The 15,735-nt window shown below is 41.8% G+C and overlaps 1 protein-coding gene across 4 annotated transcripts in view; it reads left to right on the top strand.

Annotated features, from left to right (window-relative positions):
- The window catches only part of FAM107B (family with sequence similarity 107 member B), a 195,174-nt gene that overhangs the window by 114,617 nt on the left and 64,822 nt on the right, over positions 1–15,735 (top strand). Inside the window, exons 1-2 of one of the 4 annotated variants that reach the window (XM_054593211.1) lie at positions 10,450–10,617; positions 11,361–11,487. The exons of 1 other annotated variant lie outside the window; for it this stretch is intronic. The gene's annotated coding sequence lies outside the window, so the exon portion shown is untranslated. Of the gene's footprint in view, positions 1–10,449; positions 10,618–11,360; positions 11,488–13,562; positions 13,707–15,735 lie in introns of those variants that run through there. 2 more of the 4 variants (XM_054593203.1, XM_054593229.1) reach the window with 2 other exon arrangements.

Genomic DNA, 15,735 nt, shown 5'->3' with positions numbered 1-15,735 from the left:
GAAACACTTGTTAAACAAATGAATGAATAAACCCTCATTTTGCTGATGAGAAAATCGAGTCTTAGAGAAGTTGAATAACTCAGCCCAGGTCATTCACCTAGTAAGCAGGAGCTTTAGGACACAAACTCATATCAGTTGGACTGCGGACATAATCATCATGATATTTGGCCCTTTGATCAGCAAAGCAACCATTCTGTACATTACACAAGGCACAACACTGTTTTCCAAGGCATTTTTTATTATGTTATGATGACTTCTCCATAACATGAAAAATTTGATATTTTCTCTATTATTGGGAGTCATAACTTGCTCAAAAATAAGTAAGAATGGTATTTGTCTTTCTCTGACTGACATTATCACTGAGCATAATGCTAGCTTCCAGGTTCATCCATGCTGTCACAAATGACAATATTTTATTCTTTTTTTATGGCTGAGTAATATTCCATTGCATATATTTGTATCACAGCCTTTTTTATAGTTGGAGTACTGGAAATATCAATGGGAAAACTATGTAAAATATATGATTATCTAACCACTAAGATGTATACCTGAAAACAATACAAAATAAAACTGAAAGAAAAAATATAGCTATACAACACAACATCATTTGATACCACTTAGGAGTCCTATTCACACATACGTAGCATCTTCATGTTTACATTTTAAACTCTTCCTTTGATAATCCATAGCAATATGTAAAGAAGAGCAATATTGTATTAACCTAAGATTAAAATAAATAATGATAAAAGAACATCCTAATTCCAAATTCGTATGTCACTTTATAGATTACTAATGGTTTTATTTAGAATTCATCTGTATTTTGAGAAGAAAGGAAAAAATCAGAAATTGAATTAAATGTATTATCCAGAGTAGTAAAATAGGTTAAAAAAATTTCACAACAGAATATTCAGAGCCCTTCATAATGTGGCTTATCTATTTTCATATTAAATATACAAAAAAGTAGCTAATTAGGAAATAATTATCTAGACACATATTTTGATATTATTTATAAGAAATAATATTTAAGACTCAGCTCTTTCTAAACCCTTAAGAGCCTATTATTTCTGAATGTGTGTAAAGTTCTTTCTTCAAAGTGATAATTCTGATCAGCAACTGCAATCCTTAAGAAAATGCATTATTTTATAGGAGTAAGTTTCCCTAGCCTTTATATATTTATCTCGGTTGAATTCATTAGCATTGGCTCCTCAGGAACAACTGTTTAGGGGAAAAATCATTTTTTAAATAAAAATGATTATATTTAAAGTATATAACATGCTGATTTGATATTCATACATAGTAAAATGATTACCACAGCCAAGCTAATTAACATATCATTTCCTGACATAGTTACCATTTTTTGTGGTGAGAGCATCTAAAGTCTACTCTTCTAGAAAATTTCCAGTGTATAATACAGTCATCATGTTATACATTAGATCTCCAGACTTACTCATCCTGCATAACTACAACACTGCCCAACTTTTCCCACCTCCCCACCCTTAGTAACAACCATTCTACCCTCTGCTTCTATGTATTCAACATTTTTAGATTCTACTTATAAGTGAGATCATGCAATTCTTTTCTTAATGTTTGGCTTATTTCACTTAGCATAATGTTCTTCATCCATTTTGTTGTAAACAGCAGGATCTCCTTTTTAAAGGCTGGATAATACTCCATTGCATACATATATCACAATTTCTCTATCCATTCATCCACCAGTGGACACTTAGGTTCTTTCCATGTCTTGGCTGTTGTGAATAATGCTGCAATGTGGAGGTAGTGCTGATGTCTCCCGGAAGCATTGATTTCATTTCTTTTGCGTATATACCCAGAAGAAAGAACGTTGGATCATATGGCAGTTATATTTAAAAAAAAACAACATTTGTTAAAGAAAGAAGTAATTTTTCATATTACTAAAAGAAAAAACTAAAGAAAAGACACTGCTTTGGATCTGAGAGGAGAAGTATCGTACAGTTTGTACTGGATTAGCCTGGTGGATGCGGCTTGCTGGTGCTACAGCTTGAGTGTAGAGTGTATGCTACGTGGGTCAGTTGGAAGGAAAGCAGTATTCCTTCCAGTGGATGTCCATTCCTTTCAGTGGATTTCCATGCAATGAAGATTAAGTTTCTGTGGTTCAGGCAGAATTTGATAGAGAAAGTGGATTTGAGAAAAGATGGAGAAAGTAATGTCTTGGTTTTGTGACCTAAGTGGATCTGGAGCCTGAGGGAGGAAATGAAGATTACCTTAAAAGTTGTTGAGGCCGTGATTATTAGGAGTCTCCTTGAAAGGGGGCATATGGATAAGTAGAGAAGTTAAGAGTGAAAAGAGAAGTTCTGCTTTTTGTTAGTCATGGTGGTAAATTGTCTCTCAAAAAGATTAAGAATATCTCTAGCCAAGCCAAGAACTGCCATTAGCAAATCATTCTTAAAATCAATTTCCATAGTACTAGGTTCCTCCTTTTCTGTGAGAAAATTTTAATTGCTGATGCAACTCATTGAAAATTTATGGAACATTCCATTTTCTTATTTCATCCTGAGTCAGCTGTAAGAAGTCATCTTTTTCTAGTACTTTTTTTCCATTTCATCTAAATTTTCAAATAAAATTGTTAATTGTTCACAGTGTTTTAGTATTCTCTTTTTAGCCTTTGAGTATCTATAATTATGTCAGCATTTTCATTTCTAATATTGTTTTACTTGTTCTTTTCTGTGTATCTTTGTCTGTCTGTCTCTCATTATTTTGGACTGAAGTTTGTCAATTTTATCAGTGTTTTAATGGAAAAGATAATTTCCATTATACTTTTGCATCTCTTTCCTTCTTTCACCCTTTTAAGTAGTCTTTTATGGGCTGATGTAGACGATAGCAGATGGCTTAACAGTTGCTGTAGACAAAATGATTTGGGGAAAGCAGGTGCATGTCAAAGTATGGTTTCTGCTGTGTGTCTCAGCTGTTGACTTGCAGAAGGGAGGTCATCAGAGCAAGGCAGGTTGCTCTGAACAAGGACGGTGGCTGTCTTCAAGGTGAACAGGGAGAATAACAAAACATCTCCACAAGTTGTCTTTAGGTGCTCTGCTAGACACCTAAAAAGGTCTAAAAAGGTACAGCCTTTTCTCATTCATTCTTTCTTCTTATGAAGTGCAAATCTTTATTAATATTAACATTATCCAGCTAAAGGTAACATGAAGTAGACTTTCAATTCATGTTAAGTTTGGGTGGAACAAATGGAAGAATGTTACCACTCAAAAAGCCCAGTAATTTGCACTTCAATGTCTGGGTGATACAGTTCTCTAAGCAAAGTTAATAAACAAACTGTCTCTGGCAAAATTTAATTTTAACTGCAGCTTGGGTTTTACTTTTAAACTAAGAGTGGATCGAGAAGGACCTCTTTCCAGCCAAGCCTGAGCAGCAACAGAAACACCATCAGTACCACAATACACGCACACACAAAGGTATGAGGGGGGACCAGCCCAAAGCTGAAATCATCTTCTAGAGGGCAGGCCCCTGTAGTATAGGCTTCCCCAATTAGGTGAGTGTTCTAGGAACCCATCTGTATCAGCATACCAGCTGGCGGTGTTGTGAGAGGCTACGTTCAGCTTCAGTGAGTTTATTTTGAAGACCCTTTCAATGTGTTTGCCCATTTCATGATGGGTGACTTACGAGCATACCTGCCCACATGGCGCTGAGTGTTCAGCAGTTTTTGATGAAAAACAGCATGACCTCCATGCCCCACCCTCCCTATTCACCTGATCTTGCCCTGAGTGACTATTTTTTTTTGTTTCCCTGGATGAAAAAATTCCTCAAAGGGAAAAGTTTTGCTCATGTGGAAAAGGTGAAACAAAAAATGGCAGAAGCACTGAAAGACATCAAAATTGATGCATTTAAAAACTGTTTTGAGCAGTGGGAAAAAGTCTCAGTGGGTATATTGCATCAAATGAAGAGTACTTAGAAGGTGACGGAAGTTTAAACTTTTGGTTCCCCCTTACATATACAAAGGTATACATATGTATACATACATGTATGTATTCTAGAGTGCAGCAATTTTTATACAGATCATGTCTATATCTATATCTTGCTAAAGAATCATTAAGGATTAAATCCTGAGGAAACAGCCCCCGCTGAGTTAAATATCTTGTCCTAAGTCTCAAAGCTAGGTGGTAGCAGAGCCAGGACTGACATCTCTTGTAACCCAGCCTAGTCTTCATTTTACAACTCCATAAACTTATTTTATTGCATAGCTTAAAAGGTAGGTGAGTATATATAAATGGCATTTAATTAGTTATTATCAATGCAAGAGTTTTAAGGGATACTTCTTATTAATAGAAGCGTGTATATCTGGAAAGTATATCAGAAAGAAAAAAAGTGTTGGAGCAAAATCTAGATTATTCTCAGCGAATTGGCTACTCATTATATATGTTAGTTATTTGAATAGGGAAACATAAATTGTCGTTATTATGCTTAAATGCAGAGATAGTTTGTTTACTCATTATTATTTACCATTAAATATCTTAATATTTTTGACAGGATGAGAGTTTTTCCCCCTCACTGCCTTTTGGAAGTTTTAGTTTTAATATACAGGAAGACTCTCAGGAAATCCTTTTTTCTGGTTTTTGATTTATGTAAAGAAAAAGACGTAGAACTCAGGTCTTTGCATCATTCACCAGTTGTTTATATGACTAACAGTTGTTTCTCTTGATTCTGGGGTGACATTTAGTTACAAATTTGAATAGCCATTTTACAGAGTCCCTTTGATTTTAAAATTATGAACAACAAAGAGCAAGTGTTTTGTTAAAACTAAGTTAAATATTTTAGACAACATATGCATTAAATGTTTTAAAATTAAAACTCCTAAACTTTAAACTCTCTAGAAAGAGCAGTGTTCAGTTACATTATAAAATCCAGCTCTGATGTGAAGTGGATAATTATTAAATGGGAGGACATTCATTTTTACTATTGGTGCTATTAGCATATTTAATGAAATTATTCCATTCCTTTGTTCACAAGTACTCATGCAAAAAGGCTATTTTACCATAACAGCTCATGATATTCCTTATAGCATATTCTTTTTGATTTGGGTGTATCATTTTGATCTTTTCTAAGTACTACTAATTTTAAAAGGTACATCCTATATTTGTTTGGCAAGCCATACATTTTTTCATAAAAATTTTGCACAAATGAGTTCTATACATCTCTTCACTGAAAAGCATTATCCTCATGGGCTATACAACATTATGTTGCTGTTATGTTCAAAACAGTGTGAACTATTTAAGCAAAATAAATACTATTATATTCAAATTATGCTATTTAAGTGATAAAATTAGTTAATATTCTTAAATTTGACTTTATTTTTCAGTAATCAGGTCATCAAGATTTAATAAAACTTATCTATTGAGCTGCATGGGAGCTAGAATATTACCTGGTCAGAATTCCTTCTTAGGCCTGGTTTCTGGTTTACCTAAGTAACTGATGAGCTTATACATGACATCCCCCAAGGCCCCAATCTTCTGTCTGCCCTCACATTTTATGTTTTATGCTAGGGAACATTTGTATATCTGTTTGCCAATCCATCCATCTATCTACCTACATTATGGTATGGGCAGAATTCTAAGATAGGCTCCAAGATTTCTGGCCCACTATGTATACTATCTTCTCCCAATTTTCAATCATACAATAATCTAGGTACTGCTGTGAAGGGGTCTTGCTGATGTAAGGAAGGTCTTCAATTAGTTGACTTTAAGACAGATGATCGAGGTGGGCCATACCTACTCACAGATATAGGCAGGTGGAGACTTGAAGTGCCAGACGGATATCATGTGCCACTGCTGACTTGATGATGGAGAGGGCCACACAGGAAGGTATGCGGGCAGCCCTTAGGAGCTGAGAGTTGACAGCCAATAGGGAAAAAGGACCTCAAAAACTGAATTCAGCCAATAGGACCGCAGGCTCCACATGAGATGAGCTATGAGTCCTGCCAAGATCTTGATTTCTGACTTGGGGGCCTTGAGCAGAGAATCCATCCAGGATGTGTATGAACAAAAGCAAGGGTGAGCTAATATATGGGTGTTACCTTAAACTGCTAAGTCTATGGTAATTTGTCATGCAGCAATAAATAACTAATTACCATTTAGAACTTGGTCAGCCTTAGCTTCTTTAGAGTCCTAAAGCCTTAGTTCTTTATTGACTCTGTTGTGGGTTTTATGTTCAATTGCAAAGGGCTTTTGGCTTGTTTATAATCAGAATGATTTCTCTTGAGACTACTGTTATCACCTGTCATGCTTACCCTCCACTGTGTAGTTCCACAACTGATCCAGGGGAAGATTATTTGCAAAGATGGCCACAACAATTTCTCTTATTTTAGTACTCAGGTCCCTTTGTAATATGATTGCCATCCAGGGGTAGAGTCCATTTCCCTAAACCTTAAATTTGGGATGGCTCTGGGACATTTTTGAGTGGTAAAATGAAGCTGAGTGACCTTGAGGCTAGGCCTCGTGAAGATTTTCAGCTTCCTCTTTCGCCCTCCTGGGCCCAGCTGCCCTGTGAGGAGGTCATAGTGGGCCTGCTGAGAGTTGTGTGAGTGGCATCTGACATCCAAGATCCAAGAGTGGCATCCAAGCAGACAGCTCCAGGTAACATCTGGATTTTGAGGCTACTCCAGACAAGCTGTCCCTAGCTGACCTCCCAACTGACTGCAGATGCATGACAGAGCCTAGCTAAGACCAAGTGGAGCAAAAATGAGCTGCCCCAGCTTAGCCTTACCCAAACTGCCAACCCACAGCATTGTGAGCAAACCATTAATTCTTACTTCAAGCCATTATGTTTTGAGGTGATTTGTTATGCAGTAAAAGATAACTGATACCGCTATTAAAGAACATGACTTTAAATATGATTTTGAAATTAAAATTGTATTTCTTTTTGAATGGATTATTATCTATTCAAAGTCCATGTACACAGTGCAAAATTCAAGATAAAAGAGTATACATATAAAAATAAATTTCCCTTATTTTGGGCTTTCTTAAGCTTTTCTCATCTCTTTGGAGCTCTTCAGGATGATTAGGGTGTAAAGCAACAATTTCAAGATTGTGCGTTGGAAAAATGACCAAAATAGGAGGTTTAAAAAAACAACATAACATTCCAAATTGATTTGTTCTACTTTATGTTCTCAAATGTTCATCTCTGCTTTCTTCAGTTTTCCTTAGGAATTAAAAGGCCCCCGGATGTGAAAGCTAAAGGGAGAGGTTAAAACTGAGGATATGCGTGACCCTGTGGGTGGAGATGGAAAATTATCATGTATGTTTTCCAGCAATGTGAGCTTAGAGAATCTATCGCCAATGAGGGGTTAAATGACTAAAAAATTCAATTAGAGAGGTGTTTTCTTTGTCTTTTATTTGGAGAAAGTACATCACAAAGGCTCCCCACGCACCCAATAAACCGTGTAATCCCAGAAGCAGAAATCCATGTAGAGTACCAAGTGCCTGGGCCACTGGCTCACCTGACCTTTCCTAGAGTCTTGTCCTCATCCAGAATATAAAATCTACAGAAAATGAGACTGTGGCTGAGCACCTGGTGTCAGCTGGTGTAATCTTGGGGAGTCTAGCTGTGCCCTGAAAATCCAGGCTTAGTCATTCGACAAGCATCAATCACGTACCTACTATGTCCCAGGTGCTTATTGGTAAATGGTATAGATACAAAAATAAATATCACTCTAGTTCATAACTGTAAAGGTCTTTTTTCTGGGGCCTACCCACAGTGACTCCAGGCCCCCTGAACCAAATTGGATACTTGATCCTACATGGATCAAAACCCCCCTAACTTTCTTAAACAATGTGAAATATTAAGCCCCCAAACAGTGGACTTAATGAGTGTCGGCATCCTGTCTCTTAATGAGGCTTTGATGCAAGAAGTTCAAAGTCATGTTTGATCTCCTCTTACTATTTTTGGTTTATGAGAAATTATAGTTCTTGATACAGGAGAAGGGCCATGGCTGAGAGCCCGTGGACATTTATACCTCAGACTATGAAATAAGCTGTATGTTTCTATCTTTCTTGCAGGGCAGGGAAAAGGCTGTGTGGTCACTTATCACACTCGGACACTCTGCCCAATGTCCTGCCATCACAGAAGTTTGTACAGGCTGCTTTGGGGGGACATTAGAGGGTCACTGGCAGGATAGTGCTTTTCCAAGGTTAGAGTCTAGAATCTAATGCATGTTTGTGTGTGTGTGTGTGTGTGTGTGTGTTTGTGTGTGTTGTTAATCTGCTTGGGCCATAACAGAGGCTTAAACAACAGGTATTTGTGTTCTCACAGCTCTGGAAGTCCAAGATCAAGGTGCCAGCAGCACTGGTTTCTGGTGAGACCTCTTCCTGGCCTGCAGATGGTGGCTTTCTAGCTGTGTTCTCACATGGCCTCTTCTCTGTATGTGCACAGACTGAGTGAAATCTCTGGAGTCTCTTCCTCTTCTTTTAAGGTCACCAGTCCTACCTGATGAGGGGCCTAACTTTATGACCTCATTAAACCTTAATTATCTCTCTAAAGGCCCTATCTCCAAATAATCACATTGAGGGTTGAGAGTTTCAACCAATGAATTTGGGTGGGGGACAACACAGTTTCGACCTTAACACTTATACCCCAGACACCATGTTAAACACAAGGATGTAAAGATATGTGTATATAGCAAGCAGCAACTCTGCTCCAGGAGGGCGCACGTTTACAATATGATGCAATAATTACAAGACTGTGTTAGGTGTGGGGAAGGTAGAAAAGGTCCATTCAGTTTGAGCAGGAGAGGGAAGTCTTTTCAGGGGAACCTGGATCTCAGAGAGGAGAGAAGCTCTTGGGAGGTCAGAGGGTGGGGGTTAAGGTATGCTAAGCAGAGGGGAGGCATGGGGAAAAGCGTAACAGGTGACACATTCTTTCATCCAGTCTTCCTGTTAACAGAGCAGGGCTATTTAGAAAATACAGCACTCTGGCTGAGTGAAGCCCTGGGTCTTTAGTGGATGTAGGAAGAGCTCACAGAAGTGGTTAAGGTGATACCAAGAAGTATGCTGACCTTTGGGGTTCTGTACTGAGTTCGGACTTGATCATGTAATAGAAATTGGGCACCCCCTTTTAAGGAGAGGAAGAACCTGGGCATATTTTCACTTGGAAAGTTCACTGGGGAAACAGTTTGGAGGAAAAGATTGTGAGATTGGTGGCTACGGACTGTTGGGAGACTGGTGCCACAGTGCAGTGACAGACCCTACAGGTCAACTGGGGCACTGCCAACGGGATGAGGTTGGGACAATGTAGGCATCTTGTAGAATGCACAGGACTTGGAGAATTGAATCCCATGTGAGGAGTGAGGGGAAAATGTATGCTGGATCCCAGGTTCTGGTTTGGTTACTAGGGGACCTATTGTCAAGAACAGAAACAGCACAATGCAAGGAGGGGAGAGAAGGAAGACTGGTGGGGAACACCATGGATGAGGTTTACACAGGGCGGCTTCTCAGGCTAAGAAGGAGCTTCTCCTCTGAACCCTGTGGCTGGTGACTCCACCCCTCCTAGGGCTTCAGAGACCTTCAAGGTCAGGACCTTCAAGGGTTGTGGCTTTAGAGCATCTTTGTAGTAATGTGTTTATTGAAATCCATAATTGTTATGACTTTCTTGTGTGATCATGACCCAAGCTGTTTTAGTCAGAAAAGCTTCCCAATAAATAAGCACTTATTCATGTTTCCAAGAAAATTAAATCACTTTTGATCTAAAATCTATCAACCTGATGTCCTTGTTTTTATATATATTAAGATTCAGGTAGATGGTAATCTAAGAATCTTAGGATTGGGCAGAGAAGTAATTTACTGTAAGAGAGCTGGGGGGAAATAATCGGAAAAAAAAGAGGTAAAACAAACCCTTTTCTCCTAGTGCACAAATTAAAATCTCCAATTACCTTTTGGTGGGGAGGGAGAGAAAGGGAGTGAGGAATATGAGTAAATTCCCAGGTCACTGGTTTCAAGCTCCAGCTTGAAGTTTGTAGAATTACAGCAAACCTGTTTTCTTTTCCTCCCTGATTCCTTTGGAGTTTTCTTCCGTGACGTATTAGCAGGATTTCAATGCGACAGCCATCTCTGAACGTCACAGACGTGGAGTAGAGATAGAGGCCAGACACCCACCAGCCACCTTCGATTTCCCATATCTTTCCCATCTGGTGACACTTAGCTTTTATCTTCCAACATTCCCTCTCCTCTTTCGACAGTTCCCTAAGCCAACTAAACCACAGCAACATAAAGAAAACCTCCTGGAACCAAATCCCTAGACTTTCTCGAAGCTCCCGAACCGCCCCGGGGCAGTCAACTCTTAAGACTGCGGCGGGAAAGCGTGGCCAGGGGCCCGCGCTGCGGGGCGGGGCGGGGCGGGGCGGGGTCTCAGCAGCTACGCCTCGCCCCGCCCCCATTCCGCCCCAATCCCGTCCCACCGCTTAATTCAGACGCGCGGGGCCAAGGGTGTGAAACAGTCGTACGTCGGTCCGGCTGCAAGCACCTTCAGAGCTTCCTCTAGCGCAGCGTCCGCCACCTACAGCCGCGGGGCCTCTGAGCGCCACCGCAGCCGCCCGGAGCGAGAGCTGAGGAGGGAGCTGAGCGCCTTTGTGCGCGCGCTGAGGTAGGTTCGCCTCCTGTACTTACTTTGCACACAAAGACTGGGAGCTCGGGGGAGACGGTGTGCCCGCTGGGAGATTGCGCGGCCCCCGCCCTGCCCCGTCCCCGGCCCCAGGGACTCCCGGGCAGCCAGGGCCGCGGGGCTTCTCCTCTCCGAGGCCGGCTTCAAGCGGCGCGGGTGGTGAGGTGGGGGGTCGCTGCGAGCGCGAGAAAACGACGCTCAGGGCGGTGGGCGTGCGGGGCGCGCAGGTCACCCCGCGTAGTGCCCGGGGAGGGCTCAGGGTAGTGGCATGCGGGGACCCGGGCTGTGACCCCGGGCCCGAGGTGTGCTAGCCAGGCGGGAGGGCGTCGTGAGGGAGGTAGCCCGGACTGCCGCTCCGATTGCTTTATTGTTGCTTCTTTGGCCCTGAAAATGGAGAGACCCCGCCTGGAGCGGGGATGCGCTGCCAAACGGGTGCACCACGCGAGGCTAGATGCCGAGCCCTCGGCGCGCCCCTCACTGCCCCGTGCGTCCGGACGCGGGTTCCGGGGCCAAACGGACACGCAGCCTGGGCAAACAAAGGAGGGGCCGCGGGGGGTTGCCCCGCTGTTTTAAAGGGGACTTCGGCACTGTTTTCAGTCTGTAAGTAACTTTTTTCATTTTGACATATCTCTCCTACTGCTTCAGTGAACCCAGTATCTTGGGTGGCTTCTGCACCCAAGAAGTCCTAGAATTTTGGTTCTGAATTACTCCCCGTGCATCTCTAGGTCCTTCTCGGGGATGGCATGGATGCTGATGGCTAAGTTTTAACATAATGGGCAGGTGAAGCACCTTCTGAAAAGGACAGGAATCCTCTCGAGAAGATAAAACTTAGATCTTACTGTCTGCAACAAGGTACCATGCTCTTCCTTCCCCTAATCAATGCTAGTAGAGCAGTCATTTGATTAGAATGAGTGTGATAGTCAAGGGAAGTACAGAAAAACCACATGAGGCCTGCTAGATTTACATTCTTAAACTTGAGGAATTTTTTGCTAACAGATGCATTAGTTTTTTTTCTCTCTGGTCATGTTCTTCCTACGTTGCTTTGGAGATTTTAGCTGTCAAAGTTGCCTTAAGTTGAAATAGTATCCAGCATGCCTGTCTAGATATTTCGTAGTGTTAGTAGTTTCAAGTTTAAAACTTTTAAGTATAAAATTATATGTATATTAAAAATTGAAAAAATACAGAAAGAAAAAGCTACTCATGTACTCTACCACCAAGACACACCCTGAGGATAAAGGCATCTTTGCTTGATTGATGACTTGGTAGCCATGGGGTGGGGGGGTGTATGTGTGTGTGTGTGTGTATGAGAGAGAGAGACAGAGACAGAGAAAATGGGGGAGTTACTGATTATCATCTTTACCAGCCACATCAGATTAACCTGTACAGAAAGGGGAGGGAAGAAAGGAAAAACAATGCAATTTCCACTTTTGAAGAATAGACTGGCAGAAAAGTCAATCTTTCAGTTTTCAAAATATTTAAAAATTAAAATTGAGATTCATGAGAAATAGAAGTTAAAAGGAACTCTTTGCAGCACGGGGAATAGCAGCGGTTTTATAGCCAGCTACAAGCTTGCTTCTAAAAGACTTTGCATTGAGAAAATGAATAAGGGGGATTTCCCTATGAGTTGCGAGTAGTTTTGAGTGTGTTATGAAAAAAACAAAAACAAAAACAAAAGCACAACACCTTGTGCAACCTCAGGTTTAACCTCTGAATGCTTTTGCCGTTTATATAGTTTTGGTTTCCGCTTGCAAAATTTTTGGACATTTCACTTCTCCGGTGTGCAAAGTGAAAAAAAGGTCTTGGAGACAACTGTTTAGAAGTTAATTGATCATTAGGATGATGCAGTACTTTTTGAAGTTAGCAGAATTTAAAGAGGGAAGTTGTGGTTATATATACCGTCAGGTGCAATCTTTGTTACTGTTCCTTATTTGGGGAGCCTTGATCTGCATGCACTAGGGTTCTCTGGCAGGGCAGCCGTGACCTGCGTGAAGTATGTAGTCTGCTGCAGTGATCAACATTCCTTCCGAAATAATGGTACCTTTCTACATACAGAAGTCAAAAAAGAAAGTCAAGTAGAACATATCAGAATCTCTAAATCTTATTTTTCAACCCTCCTGTGGCCTTGGGCAATGTAAGCAACGTAGCCAAGCTGGGTCTGAGGTCAGAGTTCAGTAGCTTTACTCTTTTTTTCTCTAACGTTGCCTTGCAGGAAGGAGAAAAAGTTTGGAAGTGGTCTGGTGTGATGGCCTTGCTCTGGCTCTTTGCCATGGCCAGCCTCATCCCTATGGACTGGAGAGTCCATTCCTGGGATATTTAAAAGTAAATTTGCTTTGTGCTTGAGAGCAGTACACTGAAATCCTGTTCCTGAACTGTAGTAGGATAGACACTCCCTCCCTTCTTTTCTTTTTTTCCTTTAATTTCTTAATTGTTTAAAATATCACAAGTAGAGGTGGAAGAGATTTTTGGGGGGGGAGGAGGGTGGTGGTCGAGGGGTTGCAGACTTTTCTACAAAAGAGGGAATGTTGTAAATTAGTACTATGGCTTATTGTTATTATTAATGTCCTGCCTGCCTCTCCCTCCAGAATTTTCTGTGGGTCAGGAAGTTTGGTTATATGGGATCCAGATTTCAGGCACTTGAAGAAGTCCCCAGGTACCTTGCAGGAATTGTGACCCTTCTTTAAGCCTAGAGAAAGCAGCTGTGGGCACCGACCCACTTTGCATCTCCCTTTGGGCCTGCGCCGCCTCGGGAAAGCTGCTGTGCCAGTGAGGAGCCTGCGTGCCAGCACCGGGCCCTGTAGTGCTGGGGTGGCTCGGTGAGACTTCCCTTCATTTCCTTGACTAATGTAGGCCTATTTTTGCTTTTCTTCTTGAAGCAAAACATTTTTCTTCCCTTTTCCTTTCTAGTGCAAGAAGTGCTGGGTCTTTTCCATCTGAACTTTTTCCTTATGCTAAGTACCTAAAACCAAGCCAAAAGGCATCCACACTTTACCCATCTGACATTGATTCCAACACGCCGTCAGTAAAGAAAGAAACTCACTTGGCAAACGGGCGTAGGTTGCCATTTAGTCATGGTAAGTCGATCATGGGCTGTTTTCTCAGTCTGTTTCTTGCTTTTCATTCACTCCTTCGTTTAATAGACACTCACTTGGAGCTGCTTATGTGCTGGCACTGGCGTAGCATTGGGTATACTATAGTTGACAAGACCGATGGGGTCCTTCATGGCAGGACAGGCGAGGGAGATATTTAAAGAATCTAATGACAGTTATGGTAAGAGCTCTGAGGAGAAAGTAGCACTTTGTGAATTAAGATAGCTCTGAAAGAATGATGTAAATCACAGCTAAGGCCTTGGATTCGGGTTCCTGACTGAGGGAATGCCTCTCGCAGGGCTGATCAATTTAAGGGCATGGTGGTGGGATCTTGGCGGTTTATTTCTGTCTAGAGGAGGGACCGGGGAACTATGGTATTGTTCCAGCGTTCTTGCCAAAGGTAAACCTCAAGGCAGTTGTGGGGACATGGTGTCCTCAGCTGTTCTGAAGAATTTCCAGAAGTTGAAGACTCCTGTTATGCAGAGGGGAAGTGGCCACATCTGTGACCGTGAGAGGTTCTGTTACAAATGCAAAGATTTGACATGGGTTTGTGAGGAAATTGTGGGAAGGCTGACTTAATAATATTTTTCAAACTCAGGTGAACTATAGGAAGGAAAATGGGAGAGGTGCCGAAGCAGGGACTGTTGCTTTAACACTAGGTGAGATCTTTGACACAGTGCAGTTCTGTGAAGCAGCGGGTGCAGAGCAGTAACCATTGCCTGTGCTCTGTGGTGCTGTGGGTGCATGGGGAGGTGGGACGGACGCCTGGCTTGGTGACAGCAATGTTCCCTACACATGGCAAAAGCTCAGGGTTCAGGAGTGTGAAGAAAACCCCCTTTAGATACCAAGAAATGCAGGAGCCTCTGGGCTGCCTGTAATGCTGTTTCCTGCTACTGAATCATAAATCCTTAGCAGTACTTAGGACGAGAAGTCGTAAGGGGGGAATGCTGAGCCCAGACATCTTTTCAGGTCAAGTGTGTGTTGGGAAGTCTCCTCTGAAAACAAGATAGAAAAAATGCAGGTAGACCAGCTACCCACACCCTGGCTGGTTGTAGTTGCATGCAGTCTGGAAGATTCAGTCACCTCATTCTCTATTGTCCATTTTGCCATCAGTACTGAATAAAGTTACAGTGGAACACCTCCTCGGTGCCAGCCCTGGACTAAAAGTGTGGGATTGGGGAATGGGGTACATTTTTTAATGTGGTATAGGGGAACAATTTGAAGCTTTGAAGCCGGACACGTCTGAGTTAGTTTCTGGGCCCCAGTGTTGTGACGTCCGGTAAGTCACAGACCCCTGGCAGCTCTCATGCTCTCAGTTGTGAGGTGAACTTAGTAAGATATACCTCCCACAGTGAGGCGAGGGCACATGCAGGGTCACGGAGCCCTGGGCATATAGCCAGCCATGGTGTTTAGGCTGTTGTGCCACCTGTGACTCAGATTCTCAGTAACCGAGCAGCAGTGATGCCAAGGTGCTGATGAGGGACGTATGGGGAGGGTGAGAGACCTCCTCCCTTCCCTCTTCCCCACGCTCCTCAGGATGCCGTTTTGCCTTCAGATGTGTTGTAAACATAACCTGGCTTTGATATTAGAAGTGGCATGTTTAACTCAATTCTGGGATGCACGTTTTGTAGTAGTAAAGCGTGTAGGAGAGAGGCCTGTGACACTGTGTAGCTTCTCTGTGGTGTTATTAATGTATGAAATACGCCTGCTCTGTGAGAATTAAAGTTAAAACTCACATTTTATCCGGGTTTGTCAGGCCTGTGGGCCTGATGTATGCTAATGGGCTTACAAAATGCTACAGTCATAACTCCTGCAGTGTACATAATTAGCAGTTTATGAGTGTCTGAGGTAGACGTATTAAAATTCCCATGTCCTAGAGGAAGCTAAGAATGTTATTGTAGATAGGGATATATAGAGGGACTTTTAAAATAATATTCTTTCCCTTCTAACTTAATGTTATTTAAAATAGGTAAGTTCATGGTCAGGGTCCTTTTTTCCTCCTTTCCTTTTTTAA

The sequence above is a fragment of the Pteronotus mesoamericanus genome, unplaced genomic scaffold, assembly GCF_021234165.1.
Source record: "Pteronotus mesoamericanus isolate MK-2021 breed Mesoamerican mustached bat unplaced genomic scaffold, CSHL_Meso_final contig_130, whole genome shotgun sequence".
NCBI classification, from domain to species: Eukaryota; Metazoa; Chordata; class Mammalia; order Chiroptera; family Mormoopidae; genus Pteronotus; species Pteronotus mesoamericanus.
The sequence above is the reverse complement of the archived record's forward strand: the minus strand, read 5'-3'. Positions and strand labels throughout refer to the sequence as shown.